We start from the raw sequence: 16,207 nt of genomic DNA, 5'->3' as shown, positions 1-16,207 counted from the left end.
AAAGGCATTTTCTGATACATCATATTATAAGCTTCCTGCTGGTCACTGCATATCAATAACTTACAAACTACTTTGGTCTGTGCAGTAGAATTACAATGGAAAAATCGATTTCGCAGCATTCTTGCTCTATTTTACAACATCGGCTTTCTCAATGGAGGAAGCGGTGAAGCAATGTGCGGTGATATATATGAAGATGAAAAGAGAATTTCATGAGGAATTTGTGGGATCGCCTTAGCTGGTCTCTACCCCATGAAATATTGAAGGAATCACCGAAGTGACCTTTCTTTAAACTATGATCCCTATTATGAATAAAATAGGTCATGATGTTTATAATATGTGTGTCAAACCAATAGCAGAAAATGGTTTTACTAAATGGATGTGATAACAGATCCGGCAATTTTTTAGTCTTAATCAACTGATCTCTAAAATGACTTTCATTATTTGTTCCTCTTTAAATTAGAAAAATGGTTGGCCAGATTCACATTATTATAGTTATAACATCAAAGCTTTCTTGTAACCTTAGATAATTTTTTTTATTATTTTATTTTTATTTATAACTCTCATTGACAAGCATTCTCTTCTGGTATTTTTATTTTGTTTCGATGTGAATGCAATCATCATTTTGACTTCTTATAATTGAATTTTAATGAGATGTTAGAATATCTGTAAAGTTTGAACATGATTATCAAATTTCATATGTAGTATGTTGGTTTAGTTAATGCGAAGAAACCTGCATGTTTTATATAATCTGTAAATGTTTTTTCGTTTTTTGGTCCTATTAATAAAAACTGCGAAAGTGAGTTGAAATAAAGTTCTTCCTGATACGATATCTGTGGTTTCTTTTCTGAATTATTTAAAAATAAAGTAGGAAGGAGCAAGATAAATAAAAGTGCCTCCTTGCATTATTTTCTCTGTTGAAAAGAAAGGATTAACCGCTAGTACATTTGTTGACTCTTTAGTTAGATACAATATACTGATGGGACACATTTTATCTCTCAGCTTAAAACATTGGACAAATTGCGTATCTAGAGAGCATTCTCTGTTTATAAAAGAATATAAGGAAATAATTTACAAGTCATCTCATAAAGAATTAATGTGTGTTACATCATTCTTGAATATGGATGCAATGGTTTAGTAAGGTTCATTTAATGGGATGTATTATGTTGTATGAACTCCTGTTTATATTTGTAAATTATGAGAAATTAAGCTATACTGTTTTGCATCCCTCAGGTTTTAGTTTCAACAAATTAAAATATTGATGGCAATAATAGAAATAAACAATGATTAAATATGAGTAAAATGTTGTGACAAAATTATCCGTAAGACTTTAGTTTTTTCAGACCGAAATAGAATTGTATCAAACAATAAACATTTACTTTTAAGATAACCGTTGTATTTGGAGTGGAGAATGGAATTTTGTGTAGAGTACTCAAACAAAAGCGAAATTCAACAAATAAAGTTTGATACGAATTTTTAGAGCCACCTTGCTATGCCTTCTCATAGCCGTTGATTCGCTCGATTGGTTGGATAGAACTAGTACTGTTAATAGGCTTAAAGGTTCATTTATCGTCTTTTCTAGCCATTGATTTTGCTTAAAACAAATGGCTCAGATCAGTTTAAGAGTACTTGAATTCCTTGTGATATGTGTTTGAAATTGAGAGAGTTCTTAGCGTACGAGAAAAGAAACTTAGGGCATAATGTTGTTGCCATCACTAGCCATAGATCTGTCTTTAAAAGAACTGTTCAGATCTCATTCCACAAAAATTCAAAGTTAATTAGGGTAATATCATTTTAGTTCTAGAAACATGGATTAGAAGGGGTCACTAAGGGCATGTCCCCATGTTGCCGCTTAGTTTATTTTGACTAGCAGCACCTGCTCAGCTTTTTAAGGAGCAATTTGTGGAGTAGGTGGCCCCATGGATAATCAAATGGCTGCTTATTTTTATGCAATCTTCTTAAACTATTTTGTAATGAAATTATTGATAATATTTTTTACAAATAAAATTCATAAGCTTATTTCAAAGCTTATTTTCATTTTTTAAGTAGCTGTGCTCCACTAAAATAGCGAAAGATTCTAATTTATCCTTTTCTCTTAATAATAATTTTACATGAGAACACTCTCACAATTTAGCTTCAAGAGAATTAACTAGGTTTTGCACTCCATGGATTCAAAAAGTATATCTGACTTGATATTTTTTTGTCAACCTCTACATGTTGTTTATGCACTCTTCTTTCCAACTTAATTTAATGCACTTACTACATTATTAATCTGTGTCTAATTATCACTAATTGTAAGGAAGAAAAGATATACTTTTTACACAAATAATAAGAAATTTAATATTGCATAATCTAATATTATAAAACACACAACTTTTGTGTCATCTCACTATCAAACAAAAATAAATATTTCCCCAGTTTCTTCAATGATGTTACTAAAGGTTTTTTCCTCTCACCACCTTCGTATGCCCTCACTCTTTTGTTTTTCTACATCTAGTAAATTCAACAATATCATCATATATTTTTTTTGATAAAGGGTATAAAGCCTGAATTATATATATAATTTTAATAATAAAATTTACATAAAGAAAGGAATTATGAATGCAGAACTTATGTACTGCAATCCCAAAAGATGATTACAGAAACACGCTAGGAGAACTATGAACCAAGTCATGGAAACACATGCTAGGAGAACTATGAACCTAGTCATGGAAACCCTAACCAACTCAAAGACCACAAGACAAATAATCTGTACCACACAAGACACGAAAAAATACAGAGCATTATGACACTGTACAAAGCCAAAAAAATTACAAAGAGCTTTTAAAATTTGGGAGAATTTTCTCCCCATCCTTCATTATCCTTTCTTACCCCTACAATATCCTTTCCTTTTGACTAAATATCTACTACCATATCTGCTACCACACCTTAGTTTTCTATAGACACAACCTTCATATGCTAAAGAGACATAATCTTGATAGTATGGGGTTTATAGAGTAATAGTCAATGGAGCACATAGAAAACACCAAAGAATCGACCAACCATAGAAGAAGAAATGATATTCAAGAAGAGCCCTATTAATTTTCAAAAAGCTTATACAAGCATTTCTTAAGATATTTTTAGGTAAGAGTCCTCCCACCCAAGCGTTGACCTCAAGGAGACCATAGTTCTTCATTGCATTATCCAAACCCTCTAGAAAAAAATTCCACTTTCACATATTGTATTGCAATTTTGAGCAATAGGCCATAATTTTGTAACACGTGAAATCAAGTGGAGAGAAAGATAGAACCTCCTGTGAAGGATAAATGTTGGGGTTCTTTCACATTTAGAAAATTCTCCCCAACAATGGTGATAATGGTCCTCTCAACTTTTGAACAATCCGATTTGAAAGTTCGCTTGAGATGATCTGTTAGGATTTAGAAATGAATTAGAAGAACAATGAATTCACAGACAAAGACAAATGAGATACACAATATATCATGGTTCGACAGATTGCCTACATCCACACTTAAAGAAGGGGAATCAATGTATGAATAACCAATCTATAACAAATCTGGTTTGTACATACACATCTGCAAGAAGCTTTAGAATACCTCTCACAAAATGATATTCAAACAGCTCTTAAAGAGCTTTATAAACGGAAGATGAAGAGCCAAGAGTTTTGGCGGCAAAATGGAAGGAGTCCGTTGGACTTCACTTCCAACAATCTACCCCTTGAAGGCCAACAAACTGCTGCAACAAGTAGATTCCCCCACTCAGTCCTACTATCAGATATTGGAAAGGCCGAGAGAAGCTTGACAAAAATCAAACTTCTCCCACTTAACAACTTTAGTGAGCACATCAGCTAGATTCTTTTCGGTGTGAATTTTATCTACATGAAACTTACCTTCTTCGACCATGTGACGAACATAATGACTGCAAAAATCAACATGTTTGGACTGAGCCTGAGATGCCTAATGCTTAGTTGTAAAGATGGCACTGCTATTATCACAAAACAAAGAAAAATCTTATTGCTTCAAACCCAGCTTGCTAACAAGAGTTGCAACCATACCATCTCCTTGGCTACTTCAGAAAGAGCTATGTATTCAGCCTCTGCAGTCAATTGAGCAACTGTATGTTGTAATTTAGAAGCCTAACTAATCACTACCCTAGCAAATGCGAAAGCATAACTTGAAGTAGACTTCCTTTTGTCTAAATCTCCAGCAAAATCAAAATTAGTATACCCTTACAAGTGTGCCTTGCCCTTCCCAAACCATAAGAAAAAGTTTGAAGTAGCCTTGAGATACCACAAAATATACTTGACCGCCTCCCAATGTGATTTGTCTGGATTAGACATAAATCTGCTCACCACTCCCACAACATGAGCAATATCCAGACAAGTAGACACTATAGCATACATAAGAATTCCAACTATAGATTTGCATAGAATTTTGTCCATAAACTCCTCATCTTCTTGTGTTTGTGGACACAATTAAGAAGACAACTGAAAATGAGAGGCTAAGGGGACACATATAGACTTAGCATCCGCCATACCAAATCTGTCCAATACTTTTTTAATGTAACCTTGCTGAGATAGTTTAAGTTCTCTCTTTTTCTTATCTCAAAAAATAGTCATTCCAAGAATTTTCTTCGCTAGCCCTAAATCTTTCATGGAAAAATCATTAGCTAAGTGAGTTTTAAGCTCACAAACAATCTTCATGCTTGTGCCGGCTACTAGCATATCATCCACATAAAGAAGAAGTATAACAAATTCGCCATTCAGTAGCTTTTTAAAATAGATACAAGGATCAAACTCACAACGAATAAACTTGTGATCAATCATAAACTTATCAAATTTAAGATACCACTGTCGTGGGGCTTGCTTAAGCCCATACAAACTCTGTTTCAATCTACAATAGAGATGTTCCTGACTCTTTTTAATAAATCCTTCAGGTTGATGCATAAACAATTCCTCATTAAGGTCGCTATGGAGAAATGTCCTCTTCACATCCATCTTTTCAAGCTCAAGATCCTAGGCTGGAACTAATCCCAATACTGCTCAGATGGTAGTCATTTTGGTTACTGGCAAAAAAATTTCTTTAAAATCGAGGTCTTGCTGCTGAGCGTATCCCTTGTCATTCCTCTTTCGGAATACCAAAGTCTAATTTAGTTGAGGGACTTTGGTTGATCAAATATACTGCTGTGTTACAAGTCTCTGCCCAAAATTCCTTTGCTAGACTGCATTTGATAACATACATCTTGCCTTTTCAAGGATTGTCCTATTCATCCTCTTGGCTACACCATTTTCTTGAGGAGTTAAAGGAACAACCTTAATTCTTCTAATCCCCTTATCAACACAAAAGTCATCAAATTCATGTGAACAAACTTTAGATTTCGTAGAGAGCATATAAATCCATACTTTCCTTGTACAATCCTCAAGAAAGGTGACAAAATAGTTAGCTCCTCCAATGGAGGTTATCTCGGTAGGCCCAAAAACATCCGAGTATACAAGCTCCAACAGTGTTGTCTTCGTATCACACCCACCTTTCAAAAAATTGACTCACTTTTGTTTTCCATAAAGACAGGTTCACAAAAGGCCAAGTCAACAAGTTTGAGGCCCAGAAGGTGATTTATTGTGTGCATAACATCAATCCCTTTCTTGCTAATATGCCCAAGCCTTTGATGCCAAAGATTCGCTTTGCTATCCTCAATCACCATTGCAGCTCCCACTTCACCATGAGTGTTAAATATATATAGACTACCCAATTTATTTCCATTTTCAATCACCGTGATACCATGAGTTACCTTCCAAGTATCTGGAAGAAAATTTACATTAAGAACATGATCAAACAGCTTTCCAATGGATATCAAATTTTGCTTCAATTGTGGGACATGCCAAACATCTTTGAGCAGTCGTGTTTTACCACCTTCTAATGGTAGCAACACATCACCCTTGCCTGTAATTTCACAATCTTTGTTATTTCCTAAGAAAACATTTCCAAAATGTTCTTCTTTGTAGTTAATGAATGCTTCAAGACATAAGGTAGCATGATGGGAGGCACCAGAATCAAGTACCCATGAACCCGGGGTAGGGTTGGTTGTTGAATGGATTAGTACACTATCATCTTTGTCGTAGACTGTATTTTCTTTGCTCTCCTGCACCTTCTCTTGTGCCCTTTTGTAGTTTCTACAATCCTTCTTTACATGACCAACTTTTCCACAAAACCAACAATCACCATTTATGTTTCTAGACTTTGATCTCCTTGCTGATTTCAAACATGTATGATAATTATTTCTTCCTCTATTATGGATCCTACCTCTATTTTCGGTGCTTACCACTGTTAAGGCTTCACCGGATGAAGGTTCTTCATTCTTTCTTCTTGAATCCTCGCTGAGAAGAGTAGCTGCTACATCATTAAAAACTAACTTATTTTTACCAGATTTTGATGTGCTAACTATTGTTACAATGCCATCCCAGCTGCTTGGCAAAGAGGATAATAAAAGAACAACCTTGCTGTCATCATCTTGTGTCATCCCCACTGAAGTTGCTTGACTAATCAATGTAATAAATTCATTGATGTGATTTCCCATAGTGCAACCTTCCTTCATCTTAAGCTTGTACAATCACTTCATGATAAACACTTTATTGGCAACCCATGCCATTTCATACATGGCTGTGATTTTGTCCCATACATCTTTCATTGTTGCTTCAACCGTGACATTGAAGAGGACATTGTTGGACAGCGAGAGGAAAATTGTCACTCTTGCCTTCTTATCTAATTTTTCCCATTCTTCATCAGCCATCATAGTTGGCTTCTTTGCTTTCCCTTCAAGTGCAAGTGAAAGGTCTTTCTTTATCAGCAAGGACTCCATCTGCACCTTCCATAACCCGAAGTTCTGACCGAAAAAGTTCTCTATCTTTGATTCTTCCATGATTCTGGAATTTCAACCACCCAAATCTTAATAGCAATCTAACCCTGCTTTGATACAAAATGCTAGGATTTAGAAACAAATTAGAAGAGTAGAAATAGAATAACAAATTCATAGATAAAGACAAATGAGACACACAATATATCGTGGTTTGACAGATTACCTAAGTCCACACTTAAGCAGGGGAATCAATGTATTAATAACCAATCTAGTTTGTACATACACAGCTGCAAGCAGCTTTAGAATACCTCTCACAAAATTATATTCAAACAACTCTTAAAGAGCTTTACAAACAAAAGATGAAGAGCCAAGAGTTTTGGCGGTAAAATGGAAGGAGTCCGTTGGACTTCACTTCCAACATGATCCCCAGTGAATGGACCAGACGTGGGAAATTCCCATTATTTGAGTGGGATAAAAATTCTTCTATTGAGTGCCTTGTATTCCATTATGACCCCTTGAACTATGAATTCAGAATTAAATTGAAAATAAAAGTTGTCTGGTGAAGAAATAAACATGAGACCCTCCATTCTTATAGCCAAGCCAAAATCTTCAAACAAGCTTTGACAGGCAAAAACAAACCATATTAATAACTTACACATGTCAAATGAAATTAAAAATATTTGGAATATATTGGGAAATCCACAAAGGCTCCACCATATAAATTCATGATGATTCTAACTCATTGAAGGACACAACTCGAATAAATTATGAACAGTTTGTGAAAACGAGCATACGTAGACCTTGATTTGACAATATTCCCTAGGGCCCAAAAAGAAGTGTTGCCAACAAAAAGAGAAATGAAACCATTCATTGCAATTGAGAAGGGTAGTTAATGATTTAACCAAACATGTTAGGAAATAAACACTTAGGCCATATCATGTTGCATAATTACTACAAGATCTGTATCCACTCTTGCATCTTCCTTAATAAAATTTCTCCATTGTCTAATCGACATCCTTTATTTTCCAACCCATCCACCAACTTTTTTTCTTCCATGAAATAATGATTAATTTGATATTGGTCAAGATAATGGAGGAAACTCCAAGCCTCCTACAATATGTATTCAGTTTTCTAGTTTAGAGATTGGAAATTATTGAATGCAAATATAATGTTCATAGAGTCTCCTTCTAGGATTAGGTTTTTGATATTAAGCTTACTTTCCATTCTAAGATCAAACATGTGTTCTCTAGATTCTACCATATTATTAGTTCAATCTAGATTTCTTGTTTCCCATGCTTCCAAAATGACACCCTCATGATCTCTCAAAAGATATCCAACACTCAAAGTCCTACACTCAAAGTCCTGAGATTCCCTTTCGTTGGTCAATCAAAATTTAATTTGGAGTGTCTAATATTTGAGGGTTTTCATTTAATTTATTTTCTATTAACCTTCTTCCTTACATTATTAATGAGGCTTCCCTTAAATGGTAGCTTTACATATTTCCATTCCTTAAGAACATTATCCTTTCAAGATGTGAAACAAGAGTCTAACCTTTTAATTCACATGAATCAGACCATTTATGTTTAATTGTATAACCTTTAACCACTTCTGAAATTTGATTCTAAATCTTATAAGGAACAACCTCAACCTTATTCCTTTCATTTCTGAAAATTTTCTTGTTCCTTTCCCACCAAATATTCTAGATCAAAATAGTATGAGCAACCTCCCAAAGGATTACAAAAAATGATTCTTTGTACAATTTGGATCAAGTTTCAAAGAACATTAAAAATTGGAGTGAAGGGAGTAGACCAACTCAATTTATTGAGTAGCCACAACCAACATTCATATGTAAAAGCATGTTTGAGAAGAAGATGATCCTTTTGTTTCTTCATCCTTGTCACACAAAACACAATTGAACACTAGAGTAATATAATGCCATCATATTGCATTTTTAAAAGGTGTGGTTAAATAATATATGGTTAGTTTTTCCATTACTAAAGAAATTATTTGGATAAATGATGGGAAAAATATAAAATGAGCATACAAAACATGTGTAGAAAAATCTCATGGTTTCAAACATGCACTTCACATTGTTCAAGAATGGGATTTTTAAACAATTGTGAAAATCCCTTTGAAAAGAAAAAATGTCATGCTACAATGGCTTATCAGCATACAAAATGGTACTTTTACATAATTCAAAAAAACCATTTGAAAATAATAATAAAAAAACTCTTTTTTATAGCCCCTCTATTTCTCAAACTACTTACCCTCTCCATACTTCCTATCTACAACAACAAGATGGAAAACATATTTAGGTAGCTATATATACCTATCTTTTGTAGAGTTTGTGAAATTCCCACAAAATAGATCAAATATGCACGTCAAAAATGAAAATGTGAGTTTAGGCACCCGTAAATTGAACCAAATTATGCCTCTATAGTGCTAAAAATAAACCCTCGGGTCCTCTAAAATAGGAATTTAAAAACATTTCAAAACTATTACTAAAAATAATATTGCTAGGTCCTCTAAGATTTTGCATCTTTTTCATATCGCTCCATAAAATTGGACAGAAATAGTAAAGGGACAAAATAAAATCCTATTTAAAGAGCATGTAGGGAGGGATCATGGCTACTCTTTATCTCATGCATATGTCTACAACATGTTATGAGTTGCCCCTTTGGTGGGAAAATGAAACTATTGTCAAAGACAAAATATATAAAACTCAAATAAAAAAATGACAATTTGGGTCCACTTTTTTATGTTTTATGTTTTTTTTAAAAATTGGCATATGAATTCATGAGTTGTGATGTTGCTATAATGGAAAGAGGAGAGATTTGTCTCTTTAGTTGGCTATATAATCTATCATCATTATGTCACCCTATGTGGTATGTGATCTTGTATATGATATGATGTTTTATGATGCATCCATATGCCATTTTATTGGGAGAATTATTGTAGATAGATTTTTTCCATTTGGTAAATATCATCTATAATATTCTAGTTATTTTTTCTATAAATTTTGATTCCCTATTTTTATTTGGACAAAAGTTTAACATGATTGAAGTTATCTAGTTTCTAATCTCTTGTTAAAAAATGGTTGGTTCAAAACGCCCAATATTAACATTGTAATCTCCATTTTATTCATGGGCACTGCTGCACTCATCTTAGACTAATTGTAAACCGAATATTTGCAAATTGAATCGTAATGCTTTTTGTGCCAGAATATTTCCAAAGCGAATCGCAGTGCTTGTGGTGCCTGAATAATTGCAAACCGAATCGCAGTGAATAAAAGACTTTTGAGTTGGTCCACTAGTCCAGCTCAACACGCATAATTTTTAATTATATTTCATTTTAATGTAGTAGAAAATCTAAATTTTTGAATGAAAATTGATTGAGTTTTATGGGGCCTTCAATTAAATTGTAGTTTCTGCTCTACTTGAATAGGCAAAAAAAAATTTATCATCTCAATATAATATTTGGATATCAATATCAGTTTTAATAAAACATGTGTATAATTTGATATAATTTATAATAATTTATTATAATATGAATAATATTTTTTAATTTTATTATTAATATTATATTTTTTATTGAATGAATTCAGTTTTAATATTTATTTACAAAGAATCAATCTAATAATCTTTTATTCACTATTTAAATGATATTGTGATGGTATTTCAATATTTGTCATTCTAAATATTATGAATTGTATGAGTATGTTTTGGTATTAGTTATTCTTCTTATAATGTAATTATATTAAATATATTTATATGTTCATTACACATATATTTATTTTAGACATGATTGAATTACATATAGAATCAACATATCATTTCATATTAAATAATTATATCAATATAAGATATTTTATTAATAAAATAAAGGTTACATATTAAAATATCATTCTATTTGTACTAATTTTTTTAAAATTGAAAAATACAATAAAAATAAAATAATGATACGAGATACTCTAATTTTTTTGACTAAATAGTTAAAACAATATTTATATAAATTATTATATATTTACTTGAAATAGTTTGAAAATAATACTACGACTTAAATTGTTTATTTATTTGAAATCTTACCTTCTGCAACAATGAAAGAGCCATAGAGTTCATAATGCATTGTAAGCTATAATTCTTTAAATGTTTATTTGTAGATTATATGCTTATTTTGGTCCACCATAATATAAATATACTATAATTGTGATGTATGAGGTGATTTCACACTGAGTGTTCTTTTACCTCCTGTAAACTTTAAGAAGTGATGGGAAATAGCTGTTTGCCATTTCAAAACTCCCAATATTGAAGTTGTGGTCTGCATTTTATTCATGGGCTCTGCTCAAGTCATCTCACACTTATAATTCGCAATGCTTGTGGTGCCTCAATATTCGCAATGCTTCTGGTGCCTTCATATTCTCAAATCGAATCGCAGTGAATAAGAGCAAATCACCCCTTTTGAGCTGGTCCACCAGTCCAATCAGCTCAACAAGCACAATTTGTGTTTCATCCATGATCCCAATTGGCCAGCATTCAGAACAGTTTTTCATGATATAGCGCTGAATTTGCCGTAGGAGGCTTCTTCATACATGACAAAGGTGCGGCGTTCTCTAAGGATGTCTCTTGTACGTATACGTAAACAACCCCATTATATTATAAGCCTCTTGCTAGTCACTCCATATCACTAACTTACAAAATACAGAGGAATCGATTTCTCACAGTAGTTTTGCTTTATTTTGCAATATCGGCTTTCTGAATGGAGGAAGCGGTTGACCTAGGGTACAGCCGCGCAGATTTCTGTTCTAAAGAAACGATGATCCACAAATTTGAGGAGTGGGCGGGTGTGCATATATGAAGATGAAAAGAGAAAAATCATCAGGACTTTGTGGGATTGCCTTAGTTGCTAGCCATCCCACAAAGCATTGATTCCATGAACTTTCTTCAAACTATGATCCCCATTATAAATAAAATGGGTCATCAGATAACCACAAACGTTGTACATAAGTAAATCAATTTGATATATGACATGTGATGCATTTATTTTGCCCTATAATTCTCTTTTATATGATATGTGTCATACCAACAACAGTATGAAAATGGTTTTACGAATTGGATGTGATAGTAGCTTAATCAATAATAAAACCAATCCAGTTTTCTTTTAAATGACTTTCATTACTTGTCCCTCTCTAAATTAGAAACATGGCAGATTAGTTGTTATAACATCAAAACATTCTTTCCCTTAAGATAGTTTATATCTTATTTTATTTCTAGCTTTCATTGGCAAGCATTCTGTCGCGGTGTTTTATTTTGTTATGCCAATGTCATCATTATCTTGATCTCTTTCAATTGAGTTTCAATCAGGCATAAGAACATCTATAAAGTTCACATGATTATCAAATTTTATATTGGTATGACTTTTTATTTATATGAATGATATTTATCTTGAATATGGATAACTGTAAAATCTTGTTATTAGAGGCTTTTGTAGTATGTTGGTTTAGTTAATATGAAAATTCTATAGTCCATAAATGCTATTTTGAGCTAATCATGAAGTCCGAAATATATTCAATTTCTTTTCTGTATTATTTAACAAGAAAGCAGAAAGAAGAAATGTAACTAAAAGTGCCTCTTTGCATTATTTCTTTCTCTATTGAAAAGAAAGGATTAGCCAGGATTACATTTACTGACTCTTTAGTTAGATACAATATATTGATGGGATATATTTTATCTAACAGTTTAAAACAATGGACAAATTACCTATCTTTAGACAATTCTCTTTTTATAAAAGAATATAAGGAAATAGTTTACAAGTTATTTCATAAAGAGATAATGTGTGTTGCATCATTCTGGAATATGCATGCAATGATTTGCTAGGTTCATCCAATGGAATGTATTATGTTGTATGAACTCCCATTTATATCTGTAAACTATCAGAAATTGAGCTATGCTATTTTGCAACCCTCCAGTTTTACTTCTAAACAAATGAAGATAGTTTTAAAATATTGATGGTAATAACATAAATAAACAATGATTAAATAAGAGTAAAAAATTAGTGAGAAAATTATCCCTAAGACTTTAATATTTTCAAACCGAAATAGAATTTCTTCAAATAATAAACATTTACTTTCAAGACTGCAATTGTATTCGGAGTGGAAAATGGACTTTTGTATCAGAGTAATCGAATAAATAAATTTTGATACGAAATTTTAGAGGTAACTTGCTATGCCTTCTGATAGCCGTTGATTCGCTCGATTGGGTGTATAGAACTAGTACTGTGAATAGGCTTAAAGGTTCACCTCTCGTCCTTCCTAGCCGTTGATTTTGTTTAAAACAAATACTTCAGATCAGTTTAAGAGTATTTGAATTCTTTGTGATATGTGTTTGAAAATGAGAGAGTTTATAGCGTAGGAGAAAAGAAACTTAGGGCATAATGTTGTTGCCACCACTAGCCATAGTTCCATCTTTAAAAGAACGACTCAGATCTCATTCCACAAGAATTCAAAGTCAATTAGGGTAATATAATTTTAGTGTTGGAAACATGGGTTAAAATTGTGCAGTTGCTATGCTAATACTAAGTTCTGATGTTTTAGCTTCAAGAGAATTCATGAGGTTTTGCACTCAATGGATTAAATATTACGGCCAAGACTTTAATGTGAAGCATCGATAATGATGTACATGGTCACATGAATGACAAATTAGCATCATGGGAAGTTTTGCAATGGTAAGATTATTAGTGTAATAATGTGGAGTTTAATTTTAGAGTATTGACGTTGTCTGTGTTTTTTTAATTTCAGAGTGTTGATGGGTATGTGTATGTGTGTGTATGCGTGTGCATATGCGTGTGCTTGTGGATGTGTGTGTGCTTGTGTATGTGTGTTCATGTGCATGTGCGCATGTGTTTGCGTGTTCGTGTGCATGTGTGTGCATGTGTGTGTGCGCGTGTGCGTGCGTGATGAGGGTACAACCTGAGAAATAGAAAAACACAACAAATTACAATAAAACACATAAGATTATGTTATTATTATCTGAAACAAAACTATATGCAATACATGTAATTACAATCTAGAATAAATCCTCGCAGGATGCAACACATTATAACTTAGAGAGTTTTTTGAAAAACCTTACAAAATAATTTCCAACCCAAAAACTAACTCCCAAAAACTCAACTCCAAACACTCACATCCCAAAACTAAACTCACAGGTTTCCTCAATGAGTCCTAAATAGCCTTATCCAGCTTGGAGCCAAAATTACAATTTACAAATTACGAATTGGCACACAAATGCCAAAACATGAAATTGGAAATATAAAAATATAGCCAAATTCAAAAATTGAAACTTTCTGAAAAATTGTCCATCTTTTGGCAGCCATAACTTTTGATGCGAGAATCAGACTGACGAACCGTTTGAAGCATCAAAAATCTCTATGAGCGAAGAATTTGTGAAGAATCTTCATTTCTAATTCTCGCCATTTTCAGGCCTGTTTGAAACCGTTTAACGCCTCAAATCTCACTCAAAATATTTTTTTTTCAATTTATTTCGAGAAACTAAAAGTTTAATAAATTCCAAACCATGCTTTGACCTGATTCTTTTGCCAATGTGCTTATTTTTCCTTCCTTAATCTTCTTGCAAATTTTGGTCTCCATCCACCTTCAAATAAAAGCCTTCTATCTTGGGTAGTCAGCTAGAAAAACCAACTTGTCAATTCTGAAAGTTGGAATCACTTATTCATCCAAATGGGAATCCAGAATTGCAAAAAAATTAAAATAAAACTAAACAAAACAAAAAAAATTTGGGTGATGCAGGAGTGCCCTTATACCGCCGGATATTCTTGCATAGTGCATGCATGTGTGTACATGTGCATGTGCATGTATGCATGTGTGTGTGTGTGTGTGTGTGCACGCGAGCATAGTGTGCATGTGTGCACATGTGCAGGTGTGCATCCATGTGCCTGTGCATGTCTGTGCATGTGCGTGCTACCATAAATACTAATATTTTCTTCCCACAATCAGATCTGCATTCTCTGTGTCTATGCTATCTGTTTCATAATCCTCTAAATTGACAGAATTTGTCCTCTTTCTTGTAGAACAACGTGGAGTAGATGTATGTGACTGCCAATATAACCAACTTCAGCATACAAATTTAATCATGAAAGATGCCTACATATTTGACAAGAGCAGCTGAGAAATCTACGAGTTACCTGCATGTTCATGTTCTCTGTCTGATTCAAAGGACCAATAATTTTATGCACCTGAAAAAAGAAATCAAAATAATATAGAGGTTTTTACAAGAAAAATGAGAAATCCACAATGATCTACATAACAAAGCATATAATGAAGGATGTATTGTAATAAACAAAAGTCTCAAGTATCCAAGACTCAAAAAGCACAGATCAATGAGAAGGGAATACATTTTTATAAGTAAAAATGATTTATCATTTAAATCAGCATACATATTCATCTCTACCAAGTAAAATGTTGAAGAACACTAGCATACTAAAACTAAGAAGAAATTAGACTCAATTTAAAACTTACATAAGAAAGTTATAGAGCTTTAGTACTAAACTTGACTAAGTTGCTGAGCATAGAATCTAAGTCTAGTAACAAAAAATATAAAGCACATATCAGGCAACTGATGTAATTCATTAACTTCAATGAACTACAACTTGTAGAAGGAACCATTCAAAACTAACAAGAAATTAGACTCAGTTTAAAACTTACATAAGCAAATAATAGAGCTTCATTACTACACTTGAGTAAGTTGCTAGGCATAGAATCTAAGAGTGGTAACAGAATATATAAAGCACATATCAAACAACTGCTGTAATTCATTAACTTCAATGAACTACAACTTGTGGAGGGAACCGCTGAAAACCATCTTCACCTCTCGTGAACTCGAAAGGCTGATTGGCCTTCCCGTTTTGCAATCCATATCTCTACATTCCAAATAGATTAATAAACAAATACCTTATCATATATTATAAATGGAAACTTTTATATAACTTGCAAAGATCATTAAGTGTTGCCAACATTATTGTAGCATATACATGCCTATAATTCTATCATATTCATTCTTCTCTACTTTCATAGAATCTAAATCTATGACAAACTTATCATCACTAGTGTATACTTGAGGATATTTCTCACGCAAAGCATTAACTGCAGCTTATGTGCACAAAGCTTTTAAATCAGCACCATAATACCCCACACAAGTTGCTGCTAATTCCATTCTCAATTCCACTAATAAAGGATTCTTTCACTTTCTTGCATGGATCTTTAATATCTCAGCTCGTGGTTTATGATCGAGTAAGGAGAATATAAATTCAGTAATGAAGAAGAATGAAGATATTTTTCTTCATTCTTCTT

The 16,207-nt window shown here is 32.9% G+C and overlaps 1 pseudogene; it reads right to left on the bottom strand.

Annotated features, from left to right (window-relative positions):
* LOC131870093 (ATPase family AAA domain-containing protein At1g05910-like) overlaps nt 1–16,207 on the bottom strand; it is a 38,167-nt pseudogene that overhangs the window by 14,087 nt on the left and 7,873 nt on the right.

Source organism: Cryptomeria japonica, unplaced genomic scaffold (genome assembly GCF_030272615.1).
Source record: "Cryptomeria japonica unplaced genomic scaffold, Sugi_1.0 HiC_scaffold_287, whole genome shotgun sequence".
NCBI classification, from domain to species: Eukaryota; Viridiplantae; Streptophyta; class Pinopsida; order Cupressales; family Cupressaceae; genus Cryptomeria; species Cryptomeria japonica.
The sequence above is the reverse complement of the archived record's forward strand: the minus strand, read 5'-3'. Positions and strand labels throughout refer to the sequence as shown.